This window comes from Aethalodelphis obliquidens, unplaced genomic scaffold, assembly GCF_003676395.1.
Source record: "Aethalodelphis obliquidens isolate GAN/ISIS:26980383/991018 unplaced genomic scaffold, ASM367639v1 scaffold17, whole genome shotgun sequence".
Classification (NCBI taxonomy): Eukaryota; Metazoa; Chordata; class Mammalia; order Artiodactyla; family Delphinidae; genus Aethalodelphis; species Aethalodelphis obliquidens.
The window spans coordinates 3078671-3094948 of record NW_020837961.1 but is presented as its reverse complement, the minus strand read 5'-3'; the positions used below and the strand labels follow the sequence as shown (position 1 = coordinate 3094948).

The 16278-nt window shown below is 43.7% G+C and overlaps 1 long non-coding RNA gene across 1 annotated transcript; it reads right to left on the bottom strand.

Annotated features, from left to right (window-relative positions):
* Positions 1 to 430: 430 nt before the first annotated feature.
* On the bottom strand, positions 431 to 15689 carry LOC113625913 (uncharacterized). Its single transcript, XR_003434939.1, has 4 exons — positions 15174 to 15689; positions 5132 to 5194; positions 1217 to 2309; positions 431 to 725 (listed from the first exon to the last, which is right to left on the bottom strand). It is a non-coding gene; the product is annotated as an uncharacterized LOC113625913 (long non-coding RNA).
* Between the last annotated feature and the right edge of the window lie 589 nt (positions 15690 to 16278).

Below are 16278 nucleotides of genomic sequence, written 5' to 3'. Positions count from 1 at the left end.
TCAGGGTAATGTTATATTAAAACAATGTGCAAATAGATTTTTTCCAGTTATGAAACATGAGCATAATAATAAAGGGTCTTCATTAAATTACCAAGCTTTTGTTACTTCTCACGTTATTTATTTGCTGTTTTATTTTTTTTTTAACAAATTTCACTCACATACCCTGTCATAGTGAATTTTAAAAGCCTCTGATCTTACAGATCGTCTATAAAATGTGAGAAGTGCCAAGTATTCTTTATTCGAGGCCGCATGTAAACCACACCAACATCCCTTTCCTTAAGTAAAAGGCAATATTGTAGATCGAGGATTTTGATTAAATTGGCATAGTCAAGACCAGGAAGATAAAGGGGACACACGGCCAGCGTATCTCCAGCCCTTGTCTTAACAGGCGAATGAACACAACTTGAAACACAGGTGACTCTCGCTCTGGTCTATGAGACAGTGAAGGGAGCTTCTCAGTACTTAAATATATGTGTTGTCATTTGTTATTACTCACCATCCTCTGAGTTAGCTGGGCAGTTCCTCTAGTCTGGGCCAGCGGGGCTAATCTCTGTGGTCAGCTGATGGCTCTGCTGAGGCTGGATGGTCCAAGATGGCCTCACTCTCACGCCTTGTGTAGACAGGCAGTTTGGTCTCAGGGCCTCAGCTGGAGGCTGCCTCTGCTCCATACGCTGTCTCACCCTCCAGGAGGTTCACCTATCCTCCTTCCCAGACTGGACTCAGGGCTGCAGAAGGAGGAAGACGGGGCAAGCCAACTGGCTCATCCTAGCTACACACCAGCCCCTGTTAGTATCTGCATTTGTAACTTCTGAGCTACTCCAAGTTCTCTCCTGGTCTCTGATTAGGCCGTGTCTGATAATGTCCCATTGGCCTGGACCTCAGACCTGTTCCCTCTCTACCCCACACCCCTACCCCCCTCCCCAGACCTGCCAACAGCACAAATGACCCCTCTGCACCACCTCAGGAACTGTGCAATTTTGTGAGACCTTCACTACTTCAGAACACACATCTTTTTTTTCTTCTTCTTCTAAAGCTGCCCGTGTGGTATGAGGCACCTGGTAAGGCTCTCTCTTCTCTGGATTTCATGTGGACACAGGTCTCTATTTTGTTTGGATGTCCCTCAACTTATCTTAGGTTTTGACCATCACATAGACAGTCTTGTTTGAGACCCAAAGAGCTACGGCACTGGATTCCTTCTGAGAAATTCAGGCCTCACCTGCTTCTATCCCTTCTATCCTTCTCTTTTGATCTTCTCATGTCAGGAAGGTCCTTTTCTTAACCAGCAGGAAAATTTTCTTAAATTGTATTCTCCACCTTCTTTTGCTCTGTGCGTTAAGCTCTATAATGACTCCTCCAAGCATTGGCTCAATAGCTTTCAATTCAAGTCCTGAAGAAGGTCTGATTCGCAATGGGTCAGCATGAGGTCTAAAGGTCAGGCTCAGAGCTTCAGTGTTATGACCATTCAAGAGTTCAGACAGGAAGACTTTACGACAGTTCTCTCGCCACCAGAGGTTATCTGATAATGGGGAAGAATGAAGTGGTCATTTTCAAGATAAGCTAATCATGGCTTCTATCTTGGCATACGTTCAAATGGAGTTTAACCACATTAAAGATTAACGTCGTCTGGGTGCAACCATGTGCAAATAGATTTTGTGCACTTATGAAATTTGAGAATGAAAGTATAACGCCAGGTGTTTTTTTAATGCCTATAAAATGACTCTAATAACTTTGAATTGGCATCTTAGGCGGCCTTAGTTCAGATTGTTTGCATATATTCGTAGTGCTCTAGAGTCCCTTAGGAAGAAAAAAGAAACATTTACTCAGTCACCACTTTGCATGACATGGTGTTTAATTCTGTTTTCCAACTTGTTCAAAACACTCTCTTGGAATAGCTGAATAGTTTTTCTAAATCATACTTGTAAATTGTTCCTGAGAAGGCAAAGGCTTTAGCATGTTATTTTTATAATCTATACATCTAAAGTTATTTAAATATGAGTTTTTATAAAAGCATAGAGGTAACTGGCCAGGAATTTTGTGTTAATTTCCTAAACTTTATTACTTCAACCAAGCCTAGTGTGTGCACCATAATTTGTAAAGCACCGTTAGCACAGATGTTATAAGAAAAGTCAAGGAATGTTTCAGAGGTGGAATCCTACCATTGAATACCACTGAGCCTAATGTTTACTAAAACATTTTTGCCTTGGGACTTCCCTGGTGGTCCAGTGGTCAAGACTCTGTGCTTCAACTGCAGCAGGCACGAGCACCATCCCTGGTGGGGGAACTACGATCTCACAGGTCGCGCGGCACGGCTGGAAAACTAAAACATTTTTGCCTTTCGTTACGTGCCATCACTAAGTTATTTTTCATCATATTGTTGTGTGTTTTTTTTATCTGGTTATAAGGACCCAGAAATAAAGCATCATTTCTGGGAAGTAAAGAGAAAATACACAAGAAGCAGGAGGGAAAAAAAAAAAAGCAATCCAAGGGTTTCTTAGAAAACAGGCATCAATAGAAACATAGTATCTTGAAAACAGAGATGACAGACCTGCTGTATGTTGACCTCAGATCCACTCTGGGGACCTCATGTATGGTGGTGACCATGAGGGTCATTCAGATGGAGGAAGGATTGAAAATGATACCACGCTTAAAAAATCAAAAGACCTCTGAGAGATCGCAATGCATTTAACAGAAGAGACTCAGAGTGTGGCGGTTAATTTTATGTGTCAAATTGACTGGGCTAAGAGATACCCAGATAGTTGGTAAAACATTGTTTCTGGGTGTGTCAACAATGTTTTAATGTTTAATGTTAACATTAATGTTTTGAGGGCATTAGCCCACTGTGTCCCCCTTTGCCTGGCAAAGCAATAAAGCAATTCTTTTCTACTTCACCCAAAACTCTGTCTCCGAGATTCAATGTGTCGGGGTACAGAGGCCAGACCTGGCTTTAGAATCAGTAGACTGAGGAAGGAGTATCATCCTCACCATTAGGTGTTGTGGGTGGATGACATCTAATCTACTGAGGGCCTGGATGGAAGACAAAGGGGCAGGAAGGGCTGATTCGCTCTCTCCGAGCCATCCATCTTCCCTGCCCTCAGATATCGGCCTTCAGACTCCAAGACCTATACCGTCCGCCCCTGATTCTTGAGCTTTTGGGCTTGGACTGGAACTCACACCACCACCAGCTTCCCAGGGTCTCGGGCCTTCAGCTCAGACTGAACCACGCCACCAGTTTTCCTGGTTCTAAGCTGGCAGACGGCAGATCGTGGACCTTCTCAGCCTCCGTAATCACGTGAGCCAATTCTTACAGGAAATCTCCTACGGGTCTGTTTCTCTGGAGAACACTAACACATGGGAAATTCAGAATAACGCCCTTCAAATGCGGGAAGTACCGTCAGGGGAAGAGAAATCAGTCTTCCTTTATTGACCCTCTAGGCACAGAGGGTTTTTTCCAGCCAACCGTAAGGCATCTCTTACAGGTGGAGACGTAGAAAGACCCAGGGGTCCCCATCACGGTAACGTGCAGCCCCGGCAAGGCCACCAGCTGACAGAGGTGCCGTCGAAGGAATCTGAGCATCAGACAGGTGACAGGAACGGTTGAATTTTAAGTTCCTTTATGTCCTCTGGCCTGAGATTTATAGTCAAACAGCATGGTGCTGGGAGCATACATCTACCAAACCTGGGCTCTGTGAAGCTCAGTTCTACCCTCATCCTTAAAGTGCTGTCCACATCAGAGGGCCCCTTTGTGGGTTATCAGACATTCACAGAGTCAGTGAGCGCTCAGGGCAGGGGCAAATAGAGCACATGCTCAGGAAAGTTCCCTGCTGCCTTTACGACTAATCCATCCCCTTGAAGGTCCCTCAGAGAATGATTCAGGAATCCAAGGACAAAGCATCAATGAGGACACACCTGTGTTTACGGCAGACGTGGAAGAGCAAGAGACTACAGAGCAGCGGCAAGAAGAGAAGAATCATTGTTTAAAAACCCGGCCATCTGAACTTTTTTTTTAATGTTTTAAAAATGCATTTTACAAAAACCTTTGAAACACAAGGGGTCAGGAATCGTTTTTAATGTTCTGCACTTGAACGTGGCAAAGGCAGCCTAGCTGGAGGCTGGGCTCTCTGGTTTGCGCCTCTGAAGTAGGATCGATGGCATCCGACGCAGCAGAGAGTTTCTCCCCTTCTGTCTCTTCCATCCTCGTGGACCCCAGTTCCACCGACTCCATGCAGGGCCCTAGAGTTGGGCCCAAGGTTTTCCCCTTTTATCCAGAGGAAAACGTCCTTTCTGAGAAGTGCATTTCTGTTTTTCGGTTTTGAGTGAGGGTTTTGAGTGGGTTCTGTGTGTCCCCGGAGGACATCCTGCTACCTCGCATGTGAGCCTGTTCGGCCCCGGCGTTTCAGCCGCCGGAACGCACGCGCCTTCTATTCGTTTTCTGGTTGTCGAGTGACCCCTGCTGGTCACTGGGAGGTGTTGCCGCCTTCCCTCATCTTGTTTCTAGTTAAATTCAGTCATCCGGCTGGAACTGCTCGGTTCACCTTTGTTTAGTTGTGATAGCTTCTATGAATACCTGTCGTGCTATAAATGTCATTTTCATCGCATTAAACTCAGGGTTTTGAAAACCGCTCCCCATAAAATGGTGAAATTCACAGCAAAGGAAAACATCTCTGTGCTGGTGAATCTTAACGATTCAGTGATCTCATGCTGACAGAGGAGATGACAATTTTTATATTTTCTTGAAAAATACCAGTCGGCAACAGACACGGGGACTGACACGTTTTGAAGCCCAGCTGGCGGCACAAAACATTTGCTGAGCCTCGCCCGGTTGCTCCCATCGATGGAACATCTATAGCTACCCAACCGTAGAGCAAGGTAATCTACGGCTTACGCAGCAGAAAGGATTACAAATGAGGCTAAAAACATCCCAGCATTTCACAAGTCAGCAGCCTACCCTCCCTGGACCTTTCTATCTGTAAAACCATTGGCGTTTGTCTATTGAATAATTTTTTGTTTAGTGCACCTACCGTGTAAAAGACTTGAAATAGGGCAGGGAAGAGAATGGGTAATAAACAGAAAATAGAATACAGCCATAGGTTAGCTGCAACAACATTAAATCTATATATTTTGAGCCTCTTACCTGCTCGTATGTGTTCAATGATTTATTTCAGTGGAGGTCAGTGTCTTCTACTGAGATTCTCCTCTGTTGTACAGTGAGGGAAAGAGCGATAGCATATACTTAATTACCTTAATATCGTAATGACTAGCAATCCCCCTCCAATAACTCACTGTGAACAAAGCTACACCTTTAAAAGGATTGTACTGTATACTCTTATGGAAACTAATAGCAGCTCACTTTAGCCAGAGCTGAGATGGGCAAACTTCAGCTCAGCCAATGACGTAGGTCCCTTAAATCTCTTTAGAGGACATACGAGCAGCGACATGTTCAGTAGTCTCAGAGGTCAAAAGGAAAAGAAGATTGGATACTCATTGGCTACATGGCTGTGTGTGTGTGCATGTGTACAAATGTTCCGTATACACAAATACTCACGCATAGATGTCCAGACCCTAACGTGAATGGAAGAATCGTACTGATAACTAAATACGTTTATGGGATTTGAACGAGGCGTTGCCTGTTGCCTTGTGATTTTCCTCTGTTAAATTTTAGGCACGTATAGCATATCACCTCCCTCTCTTTAGACTTTGCAAACCAAGCTATTATTTCTTCTATGTATTAGTACTTTCTCTTGAAAGGCCAATCCTCCATAGATGCGGAAATACTTTTGTTGTATTTTTTCTTTCCTCTGAATTCTCATCTCTGTTTGCCTTCAACCTGGCAGTAAAATGCCTCAAAGTGAATACAATACCCCAGGCTTTTTAAAAAGTCTTCAGGACTTTCTAATAGTAAAGACCTTGCCTGGGTTTGAAAATCAGCCTGTTTAGAAAACAGTAAATTCACAGCTTTATCCATTGAAAGTCTTATCACAACTCTCCTTTTTATTTATTGGCATGGCTTTTTCTCTCTCAAAGATCTCTTTACTTTATGTGGTTCTTACAACATCTTGACCCTTTCAGTCGATGTTAATTTAACTAAATATTTCTGCTTCTCTGTGTATTTTCCCTTGAAGTTCTCATTTTTTGTTGATGTTCTTTCTGTCTTTTAACTGTTCCTTTTGTTCCATTTTCCAATACTGCAGGGACCCTTAGAGCTTGGAGGAAACATTTGCAAATCTACACTGACTTCCTGTTTATTTATGGCTCTTTCAGCAATGTTCTTTTCTTTGCAAGGAGCTCAAATTCACCAGCAAGAGCTAAGGTCATACTCAAAACATACCTCTGATTTCAACCAAAGAATAAAGGGAGAATAAAAATTGAAAAATATTTTAAGAATCCTAAAGATACTCTGACTCCATTTAAGGTGTACATTATAAGGTACATTTTTCTTTTTTGCAGTGAAATGGTGTGGTCTCTGGATGTATCTCTTTTTCCACCCAACTTGAGAATTTAAACTTTGTTCAGTTTCACAAGATGAGAATTCTCCAAATATCGTGGAATTTACCTTAATAAAAAAGAAAACAAACCCTGCTCAGTTCCTTCATTTTACAGTTTTTTCCTTGAGGGCATCACCCGAGGACATCATCTAGAGTATCACCTGAGGGCATCAGTGGAAGTCTGCTGGACAGTCCGTATTGGTGGCGCACCTGACTCAGCCTGGACAGTGGCTAAGTGTCAGTGCTGTTTTAAGGCTTTGGCTGTTTTCTTCTTCTGACTAAGGTACATCTGTTTCCTCATCTTAGCTATAACCAGGCTTTACAAAGTCTGTATCATCAAGTTTTCACTTTTAGTGTAAAAGTATCTTACGGTTGATGCCATTGTCTGTTCCTTTTATCTGGCAGATGTCTAGGTAGATAAGCTCCTGAATCTGGGATCACCTGCAGACGATCCTGTGCCTTCAAATACCGGGTGAGTGGAAAGGCAGTTGAGTCATCTCCACCCACTTCTGTAGATGATTTAGTGTGAACTCCAATCATTATCTCCATGATGGTCTTCATGTCTCTACTACTGGTTCCAAACACCGAGATAGAATCACAGACTTGCACAGCTAGAATGGAGCTCAGTCCAACCCCTTTACTGTATAAATAAGGACTAAAAAGTAGCTAAAGAAGTTACGGGATTGTCCGTGGTCACGAACGTTGGCCAATGACATAGCTAGAAAAGTATCAGGTCTTTGTGAATTTATATGTATGTGTGGGTAGATGTTCGTGCAGAATTTACCATAGACAGCAGACAGTCTGAGCTCTTCACAAATCTTGGCTTTTATAACCCTTATAGCAGCCTTCTGAAGTAGATACTCTTATTATCTATCCAATTTCAAAGATAAGGAAACTGAGGTTCAAAGAGGTTAAATAACTTTTTCAAGGTCATGTAATAGGGAAGAACCTTTATGTTCTACTACAAGTTCATCACTAAAGGGATGTTGCCTATAAGCTTAAATTATACATAGTGGCCCATCTCTGGGACACCTGCCTCCCAGATAATGAGCATGAAGCTAAAATACTTTGTTTAGCTCACAGGAAACATCCTGACCAGGCCCACCTGTGAATGGCTGCAGGAAAAAAGAAATTCACACATCTTCTCTGGAGTCGTGCGGAACCAGGAAATGTTTGACTTTACTGCCTCCCCTTTTAGCTTAAAAGAAGCTTGGGGGGCTTCCCTGGTGGTGCCGTGGTTGAGAGTTTGCCTGCCGATGCAGGGGACACGGGTTCGTGCCCCGGTCCAAGAGGATCCCACATGCCGCGGAACTGCTGGGCCCGTGAGCCATGGCCGCTGAGCCTGTGCTCCGAAAAAAAAAAAAAAAAGCAGCAGCCTGAATTCTAACTCAGCCAAGATGATTCTTTGGGATGGTGGTCCACCATCTACTGGGTCTACTGGCCTGCTGGATAAGGTTGCTCTTCCTTGTCCCAGCACCTCATTTCTGGTTTTATTGGCCTGCTGTGTAGCAAGCAGTACAAGCTTGGACTGGGTAACAATCACATACCTGGTAGGTGGCAGAGCAGGGAAGCAAACCCAGGCAGTCTGGGTCCCAAGCCTGGTCTCTTAATCACTATCTTTCACGAAGGTCAGAGTCAGTTACATGTCATCAAGGTGTCAGCCCGTTCCAACTGATGCATAAACTACTGAGCGCAATATGAAATTAATCAGTGACGTAGCCACTCAGGGGAGCAGCCCTGGATTTTATGTCCTGAACGTACTGCTAACAAATCTACTCTGTCCCTTGTGTACACATTTCATCTTTCACCACATTCCACTCAAGAGCATTATTTCTCTTCCATTTAACCCCTCTTTGTCTCTAACATATTCTCTCTCTCTCTCCCACCACCATCACCTCACCTGCCAACACACAGTCTCTGTCAGAGAGATACAGGGAGAATCTCTGCCCTCATCTGAGGAAACTGGCCTCCAAACCTAAAAAGAAGTAGTGAAAAATCTACTTAAACGTAATATAATGTAAGGTAAGCTCTCGGGCCATTTCTAAGTATAAATGGAAATTAGTGGAAAACTAGACTTTTGTGACTTCTTACTGCTGCATAACAAATTACTTCAAAATTCAGTCATTTAAAACAGTAAACATTCATCGTCTTGCAGTTTCTGTGGGTCGGGAATTCAAGAGTAACTTACCTGGGTTGTTCTGGCTCAGGGTTTCTCATGAGGTTTTAGTCAAGTTTCACCTGGAGCTGCAGTCACCTAAAGTTCTCTAAGAGTTTGTCTGAAATTAGATTTGACTGAGGTTCACTTATAGAGCTGGTGAGTTTGTGCAAACTGTTGGCAGGAGGCTTCAGTTCCTCACAAAAGGACTTCTCCGTCGGGTCTCTTGAGTGTCCTAATGCAACCGTGGCTGGCTTCCCCTTGGGTGAGTGACTCAAGCAGAAGCACTATCTTTGATGACTTGGCCTTGGAAGCCATTCACCATAATTCCTGCTACATTTTCTGGTTGAGAAGAAAGTCACTAAGTCCATTCATATTCAGAGTAGGAGGGTGGCGGGATTAGACTTTACCTTTAGTAAGGAGGATTAAACCTGTCTACTTAGTAATAAGCTCTATTGAGTAAATATTAAGCATATATTTTTAAAACACTATTTAAGCTCCTAGATTTTAAATATTCCTATCAGCAGTATATGGTTTTCAAACCTTGGCTGCTAATTCCTCTCTCCAATTTTCCATAACTTTCCCCATTCCAAGTGACAGAGCGCTGTTGAAAAATGAATCTCCTGGGTAATTTGGGGTTCAGCTACACAGCACAGTGGTTCCTGAATTGACATCCATGAAAATCAATTTTAATTCATTCATATGTGGCTAAGTAAAATATTTTATGAGGTACTAGATCAACCATCTGTTCCATTTCTTTCGACTACGACTTCAGTAATTGAATTATTTTTGGAAAAGCAATCACGAGTTTCTCGTAATTATAGACTGTTGATTTGTTCATATTTCATGTCCCTTACAACACTTAAGTGAGCAGGTTGTTTTTCCTACAAAGCACTTGTTCCATTATTTTACTAGAAGCTAAAGCAATCTTATGTACCCAAGTGACTTGCTTCTCAATTGAAATCTGTTTCTTAAGAACAATGACAAACTAAGAGTGTTTGTCTTATTGTTCCAAAACTGAGCATGGATTGCTCTTCTGGTTGATTGATTTTCACTGCTGGGAAACGACAGCAGGCGTCCTCAGAAATGTTTGTAAGTAAACCAAGAATCCACCAAACAAACATCATTCAGATAAACAGAAAACACTGCCTCCTCTTGCTGCGTCCCCAGTTGGGTTAACAGAATAACCAAAGTCAAAGAGTCAGTGTATCTAATTAGATCAGACAACGTATTTCAGTGAAAAAGTAATCAGGTCCAATGTTTAGCTCATTCGCTCACTCAACAAACATTTGTTATATATCTGCAGCGTACTGAGGGGGAGAAGTCAAGATGGTGGAATAGGAGGACGTGGAATTCGTCTCTCCTCACAAGTACATCAGGAGCACATCTACAAATGGAACAGTTCTCACACAGCACCTGCTGAACATTAGTGGAAGACTTCAGACACCTAAAAGGACAAGAAAAATCCCCTCGCCACTGGGTAGGATGAAAGAAAGAAACAAGAAAAGAGGAATCGGGAAGGGACCAGCAGCCCTGGTGGGGAGCTGAAGGTGAGGGGAGGTCCCCGCGCTCAGAGAAACCCCTCACAGCAGGGGAATCAGCTGGGACAGAAAGGGACCTTCAGGAGATTGGAGGGGAGTGCAGGAGGTGGTCTGTGGAAGACAGGACAGAGTAAGGACTGTGCACATGGTCTGTGCCGCAGCCCTGCACACCCCAGCCTGTGTCATGAGTCTCCTGGTGCGGAGGGGGACTGGGTGCTGGAAAGCGGGGTTTGGAGTGTGGACCCAGGGAGGGGACAGCTGCTGGCTGTGAAGAGGCAGCCTGAAGGGACAGGAGTAAGGAGCTCCACAGTCAGGAAAGTTTGCGGAAGCAGCCTGGGACACCACAGAGGCAAGGCATCATTGTTGAGCGGCTTGCAAGGGGTGGGCCGCCATCACAGCCCCCTTCCCCACCCACTGGCCTCTTCAGCCTCCGTGGGCACTGGGAGGGACTCCCATCTGAGTCAGCCTCACCCACCTGTCAAGCCAAGGCCGCCTCCGCCTGCACAGACTCCGAGGTCCTGAGCGCCACCCATGCCAAAGTCTCCTTGGGAATCAGCCCTGGGGGCCCCGGCCTGAGGCAGGAAGCCACCGATGCTGGCGGGGGCTTGAGTGCTAAAGCGTGGGGTTAGGAGAGAGGATCTGGGGAGAGGACCGCCGTTGGCTGCGTGGTTACAACAGAGGGGACGGGAGGGAGGGGCTCTGGGGCCAGGAGTGCCCCTAGGGGAAGTGTGGTCTGCCTAGGAAATGAGGCGCCGTCGTTGAGTGCTGCACAAGGGGCAGGGCTGCCACCTCCCCACATGCCAGCCCCTGCCTCCGTGGGCACCGGAGCAAGTGCGCCCCAGTCTGTCACAACTGCCTGATAGTCCCCACCACTGCAGCAGCTCACACACACACCCCTCGTGGCCGCCGTACCCCTGCCCAACCTGAGCGTGTAAGTGTGCCCCAGTCAGCCGCTGCTTATGCTGCTTCTCGCCTGGGCGTGGAACAAACACCTGAGAGTGGCGCACATGCAGAGGTGGGGTCAACACCGAAGCAGAGCCCCTGGGGTAGTGCGACTAAGGAAGAGGGACGGAAATCTCTCCTTGCAGCTGCACACGCCGTGGATTAAATCCCCGAGACTGGCTTGGTAAACCCTGCATCCGTGGAATATCTGACTGGACGGTGAGTGCTCTCACAACCAAGTCTCGTCTAGCCTCAGCAGCAGTGGACTCTGGGGGCAAGTACACGTGGGGGTTGGGCCACGTCACAGTCTGAGCAGCCCCCACCGTGCCCACAGCAGGTCCAGGCACCAACCTAGAGACGTTGGAGGGCCTCCTGGGGAGGCGGGGGCTGGCCGTGGCTCACTGTGAGGACAAGGACACTGGCAGCGGAGGCCCCAGGAAAAGATTCTTACTACTGTTATTCTTTATTTTGTTTCTTTCATTTCGTTCAGCTGTTGTTGCTTTCATTATTTTCAATTTGTTATTTATTTATTCCTTTTTAAATTCTGTAATATATTTCCTATTTTTACTTTTTTGTCGTTTTGTGGCTTTTTCCTGTTCTTGTTCTTTGTTTTTTTGTGTGTGGGTTTTTGTTGTTTTTGTTTTTTGATTGTTTTTCTGTGGTTTATGTTTCCTTTGCTTTTTCATAGCTTGCCTTCTGTTTTTGCTTTGTTTTTTATTTTTGTTAGTTTAGTCTTTATTGATTGTTTTCATTTTGGGGTTCTTTGTTTAGTTGTTCTCTTGTTTTTTGTTTTCTTTGGGTTTTTTTGTCTTGTTTAGTTTTTTGTCTGTTTCTTTATTTCTGTTAATTTGGCTTTGTTTTTATCATTTGTCTTGGGTGTTGTCTGTTTTCTTTTTTTGTGCCTTGTTATTGTTGCTGTTTGTTTGTTTTAGTTTTTGCTAATTGTCTTGAGTTTTGTTTGTCTATTTCTTTCTTTTCTTTTTTTTTTTTCTTTTTCTTTCTTTGGCCATGCTACACAGCTTGCAGACTCTTGGTTCCTGGGCCAGGGGTCAGGCCTGGGCACTCGGGGTGGGAGCTCTGAGTCCAGGACGCTGGACCACCAGAGAACTCCCAGGCCCAGGGAATATTAACTGTCATGCACTCTCCCAGAGGTCCCCATCTCAACACTAAGACCCGGCTCCACCCAACTGCCTGCAGGCTCCAGTGCTGGACACTTCACACCAAACAACCAGCAAGACAGGATCACAGCCCCACCTATCAGCAGACAGGCTGCCTAAAGTCATACTAAGCTCACAGACACCCCAAAACACACCACCTGATGCAGCCCTGCCCATCAGAGGGAAAAGACTCAGCTCCATCCATCAGACTGCAGGCACCAGTCCCTTCCACCACAAAGCCTACACGAGGCCCAGGACCAACCTCACCCACCAGGGAGCAGTCAACAGAAACAAGAGGAACTACGACTCTGCAGCCTGTGGACAGGAGATCACAAACTCAGTAAGTCAGACAAAATGAGACAACAGAGAAATATGTTTCAGATGAAGGAACAAGGTAAAAACCCACAAGACCAAATAAATGAAGAGGAAATAGGCAGCCTACTTGAAAAAGAATTCAAAGTAATGAACATATGAATTTGGGGACACAAACATTCAGTCTATAGTACTTTTCCTCTAATGTCAGAACAAGACAAGAATGCCTATTCTCACCACTTCTATTCAATATAGTACTGGCCAGTGCAATTAAGCAAGAAATGGGAATAAAAGGCATCTAAATAAGAAAGGAAGAAGTAAAATTATCTCTACAGAGGACATGATCTTATATGTAGATAACTCTAAAAATGTCACACACACAAAAAAACCTATTAAAACTAATAAGTGAATTCAGCTAAGTTTTGGGATACAAGATCAACAGAAAAAAATCAGCTGCATTTCTTTTCACTAACAACAAATTATCCAAAAAAGAAATTAAGAAAACAATTCCATTTACAATAACATCAAAAAAGAATAAAATACTTAGGAACAAACTTAACCATGGAGGTGAAAGATTTGTACACTGAAAACTATAAAACATGGATGAAAGAAATTAAAGAAGACCTAAATAAATGGAAAGATATCATGTGTTCATGGATCGAAAGACTAGATAGTGTTAAAATTTCCATATCATCCAAAGCAATCTACAAATTCAGTGCCATCTGTATTCAAATTCCAATGACATTCTTTACAGAAATAGAAAAAGCAATCCTAAAAATCACACCATGAAAGAGTCTGAATAGCCAAAGCAATTTTAAGCAAAAAGGACAAAGCTGGAGGCATCCTTTGTTTCAAAATACATTACAAAGCTACAATAATCAAAACAGTGTGGTATGGCATAAAAACAGACATATAGGCCAATGGAACAAGATAGAGAGCCCAGAAATGAACCTGTACGTATATGGTCAATTGATAATTAATAAGGGTGCCAAGGATGCACAATGGAAAAACAATAGTCTCTTCCACAGATGGTGCTTGGAAAGTGGATATCTACATGCAGAGGAATGAAAGTAGACACTTATCTTACACCAGACACAAATATCAACTCAAAATGGATTAAAGATCCAAATGTAGGACCTGACAATGTAAAACTACTAGAAAAAAACATAGGGAGAATCTTCTTGACATTGGTCTGGGCAATGATTTCTTGGATATGACACCAAAAGCACAAGCAACAAAAGCAAAAATCAACAAGTAGGATGATGTCAAATGAAAAAGCTTCTGCACAGCAAAAAAAAAAAAAAAATCATCAACAAAATAAAAAGGCAACATACAGAATGAGAGAACATATGTGCAAACCATATATCTGATAAGGAGTTAATCTCCAAAACATGTGAACTCCTGCAACTAAATATCTTGACTTTAAAAAGTGGTAGGATTTGGACACGCAAAGGACACATAAAAGGCTAGAGAGGGTGGGGCTAAGAATTCCTGACATAGTGAATTCATAAGAAAGGGGATCATATTTTAGAATAATCTGTCACAGGATATGCATGACAAACACAGAATCATTTTTGCTTGGCTAGGCTAAGAGCAAAGAGTTTTGGAAAGGGAATACGAGAAAACTAAAAGAGAAAAGTTGTGAGATCAGATCGTGAGGCTAAGGAGTCTGGGCGTTAAGCAATGTCCACATTTTCCAGCAGGGAAGGGACGTGCCAGAGCTCTGCTTCTAGAAAAGTTTATATGGGAACAAGAAAAGACTGGTGAGGGAGCCCAAACAGGAGGTCGCCGCAGAAATAACAAAGACCTAACACAGGCTCAGTCACACGGGTGAGGAAGTAAGTATTTCAGTCAAGGAACCAGGCTGCCCAGCGCGTAGGAGGTGTGAGGGCAGGTAAAATCAGGCAGATGAGAAGCATTGGAATAGGGACAGCCTGAGAAGGTAAACAGACGAGACAGGCTAAGAGCGGCCCCTCCACTATCCAGATGAACCCCTGGACCTCCCTGGATCCAGAACCCCTTCATTTATCAGAGAGAAGTGAGGCAGCTGGGACATTTACCTGGCCTCCCACTTTGCATCTTATGATTTAATACGATTGCCCAAGGGCAAGCCATTGTATGTTCTTGAGCAGGGAAACAATGAGATGAAAGGGATGGTTTGAAAATATGAGCCTGTCAGCAAACACCTATTGTAGGAATTACTGTGTTGATAACACTCTCAGCACAATGTCTTCCGTGTCGTATTTTATATTCTTAGGGAAGCCTCTGATATACACTGACCATGAAGCATCTATCAGCGCTGAGGATAAGCAGGACGTTTCTCTTGCAGAAAGGATAATGATGTAATTGCAAAATGGATTCAGATGAGAATTTCAAAAGCGGCATTTAAAGGCAGGGAATGGTAACTACACTCGTGAACCATTCAACAATCTCAGAGATACGGCTACTCTTCATTTATTCAACATATTATTGAGCGTGGCTTTGGGACAGACGTAGTGCTGGGTGAGGAATCCGGTGCTAAATCAGACGGATAGGGGCTTTTCCACTGTGGAGCTTACAATATGGGAGAGACGAATAAACATACCTATTCAAGCTGCCGGCGGCACCGTGAAAAAACACCACGACGATGAGCAGTCGGCGGATCTGATTTAGGTTGGGAGGTAGACATTGGCACATCTTCCACGAGAGAGCAAGGTTTAGGCTGAGACCTGAAGGATGAGAAGGAGTCTGCTCGACCAAAGTTAGGGAGAAGAGCTGGGAGAGGAGGGGAGACTGACGGGGAGTGTGTCGTGCGGAAGGTGGCTTCCAACCTCGGCTGCGTGGGGAGGTGCTGCGCAGTTCAGCTGCCCTAAGCCCCTGCAATCACCCGCAACCCCCGCGGGAGGGTCAGTAGAGGGAATGCCATCGCCGACCCACCAACAAGTGGGACTGCACCCCTGACTCCTTCTAGATCTGATGGTCCCCACAAAACTCCCCCCCCCCAGTGTTAACATGGAAGTTACCTGGATCTTGGAATATTGTTTTCATTCATTCCTTTTCTTAAACATCATTTTGAAAATAAATAAAAAGTAAAAAACACCAAAGTAAAAGAATGTCCAAAAACAAAGAGTATATACATGTATGTGTCTAACTGAACCACTTTGCGGTACACCTGAAACTAACACAACATTGTAAATCAACTGTATTCCAATTTTTAAAAAGCCAAAAGTAAAAATGAACCAAAGTATTTGTACACTGTTTAAATATTATACAATGTAGGTATCGGAAGTCTTCCTTTTCCATACCCTTTCCCTGACATTCAATCCTATTTCTACAAACCTGTTTCCTGTTGACACATTATGCATTTCCTTTTCAATTTTTTTACTGTTTACTCAGACCTGATTTTTTTTTTTTTTTACAAATGACTTTTCACATCACATTTCAAATATAAAAGATTGTCTTTGTGCATTGTCCCAACATGTATATACAATATCACTTATTTTCAGAAAGGGAGACCAGCCACCACAATTCAAGGGAAAGAAGTTCTGTTATCAGCCCAGTGTCTTCCTCACAACAGATTCAGAACCAATAAAAGATCTACTTAGACTGGCAGCAAGATTATCGGCAAGCAGCAAGGTAGACCAGAAACCAGACATCTGGGACAGATCAGTTTCTTGTGGAATAAACTGTCCTTAAGATAGACATATAAT